This window comes from Mirounga leonina, unplaced genomic scaffold, assembly GCF_011800145.1.
Source record: "Mirounga leonina isolate KUSES-001 unplaced genomic scaffold, KU_Mleo_1.0 Mir_94, whole genome shotgun sequence".
NCBI lineage: Eukaryota > Metazoa > Chordata > Mammalia > Carnivora > Phocidae > Mirounga > Mirounga leonina.
In genome coordinates, this window is record NW_023270855.1 from 51,783,322 (window position 1) to 51,786,035 (window position 2,714).

A 2,714-nucleotide genomic window follows, 5' to 3' on the forward strand; every position below is an offset into this window, starting at 1 on the left:
CTGAAACTCTGTCCCCATAAAACACTAACTTCCCATTTCCACACCCCCCCAAGCCTCTGTTAACCATTGTTTTACTTTTTGTCTACAAATTTGCATATTCTATGTACCTTACATAAATGGAATCATATAATGTATTTGTCCTTTTGTGTCTGGCTTATATCACTTGGCATAATGCCTTCAAGGTTCATCCATGTTGTAGCATGTGCCAGAATCTTCTTCCTTTTTAAGGTTGAATAACATTCCTTTGTATGTATATACTACAGTTTGCTTATCCATTTATCAGGTTTTTTTCTGGTATAATCAGAAAGAAAACCTGGATAGATAACTCGAGGTGGGGAGGTCAGGAATTAGGCAGTTGAGGGAAAGAGGAGGCTGGGAGAATTGCTTTTAAAATATTCTTTTATACATACATATACACATATATATTGATTTTTAAAAACATTGAGCATTTTATCAATTCAAAAGCTGTTTTTAAAGGATCTTCTGGGCTGTGGTGTGGAGAATGAATTGTAGGGGGCAGCAAGAGCAGAAGGTGGGAGCGGGGAGGGGACTGCTGCAATACTCCAGCTGAAAAATGCTGGTGGTTGGGTTAGTGTGGGGACCCAGAAGGTGTTGCGAAATGGTTGGGTTCTGAATATATTTTGCAGGTCAAGCGAACAAGATCTGATTAGTTGTGAGGTATGAGAGAGAGGAAGTAGAGATGACTCCAAGATTTTTGGCATGAGCAACTAGAACAGACTTATCTTTGCTAAGATGGGGAAGATAGAGGGGCGGGTGGGAGTGTAGAAATCAAGAACAAGGGTTAGGGCGTCTTCAACACCTTCTGAACGTTGGCCAATTTCTGTTGGTCGGCAAGAGCATCCAGCTAGACTATAATAACAGTCCCCCCTCCTCCCCTGCATTTGCTTTTGTGTTGCCATCTGGATTGGTGGTGATTCTTCCTTATATGCAACAGAAGCTGACTCAGGGTGATTTAAGCTGCAAAGGAATTTATCAGGTGGATATATTGGTGGCTAATGAAATCACCAGCCTTTGAAGATGAAAAGGGACAAAGTAAGGGTGCAGGCCAGCAGCTAAGGCCACAGCTTAAATCATTCTCCTGAAACCAGCCGGCACCTCTGGCTTTTGCTGACAACCCTGGGCGCTCGCAATGCCCCTGTCCCTTCTGCTCCCTCCTTTGGTGGTGGGTTCTCAAATCTAAATCTGTACATCTGCTGAGTGGAATCGGGGCCACTTGCTCACTCCCTAGCTGCAAGGGAATCTGAGGGAGATGGCCTGGTATTTTCCTCACACCAAGAGTCTGTGAGTATGGGGTTTGGAATATTGTATGCCCCACCTGTAAATAAGTGAGTTTGGCTTCACTTATGGTGGCTATGATGGCTTTTCCTTCTTGGCAAGAAGGTAATTAGTCTTTTTTTTTTTTAAGATTTTATTTATTTAGGGGTGCCTGGGTGGCTCAGTCAGTTCAGCATATGTCTTTGGCTCAGGTCATGATCCCAGGGTCCTGGGATCGAGTCCCTCATCGGGCTCCTAGTTCAGTGGGGAGCCTGCTTCTCCCTCTCTCTCTGCCTGATGCTCCCCCTGCTTGTGCTCTCTCTCTTTCACAAATAAATAATATTTAAAAAAAAACTTTAAAAAAGATTTTATTTATTTATTTGAGAGAGAGTGAGTGAGAGAGAGAGCACGAGTGGGAGGAGGGACAGAGGGAGAAATAGACTCCCCGCTGAGCAGGGAGCCCAATGATGATGGCCCAAGGGCTGGATCCCAGGACCCTGGGACCATGACTTGAGCAGAAGGCAGATGCTTAACCAACTGAGCCACCCAGGCACCCCAAATTTGTCTTTTGAAATAATTTATTTAAGGGAGTTTCTTTTTTTTTTTTTAAAGATTATTTATTTATTTATTTGCGACAGAGAGAATGAGAGACAGAGAGCATGAGAGGGAGGAGGGTCAGAGGGAGAAGCAGACTCCCTGCTGAGCAGGGAGCCCGATGCGGGACTCGATCCCGGGACTCCAGGATCATGACCTGAGCCGAAGGCAGTCGCTTAACCAACTGAGCCACCCAGGCGCCCCAAGGGAGTTTCTTGAAAAACAGGAGAATGTTGGAAATAGAAATCAGGATGGTGGAGACCTTTGGGGTAAGGCAGGCAGCAAGTATCAATTACGTTCTAATGGTGGAGTCTGATGGTGGTCTAGTGTGTGTGCATTTTGCTCCCCTGCTCTTTCACACACATACATTACATCAGTCGGAGTCCTGGATGGAAAGAGATAGCACACTCAAAGTGGGTAATTTGGGGATCAATGAAGACTGGGACAATTATAAAGATGAAGACAGAAGGTGCATAGCCCTACTGTGAATAGTGCAGTGTCATCCTGCGGGCAATTGTGGGGTCCCATCACCATCTTTAGCTGAAAGGGGCAAAGGGAAGGAGTGGTTCTCAGAAACTGGAGCTACAATCTCCGATGGATGGAGAGATGCTGCTGATGCACAATGACCCCCATGGAGGGAGCTTGTGGGAGAAATACTCTGGCCTTTCTCCTCCCAGACTCTCATCTCCTGCTGATGCCTCCTGCTGGCAATCCAAAGACCTCTTGCGTATGTGTGCTTCATATATTCTTTTTAAAACATGTATTTAGGGTGCCTGGGTGGCTCAGTTGGTTAAGCGACTGCCTTCGGCTCAGGTCATGATCCTGGAGTCCCTGGATCGAGTCCC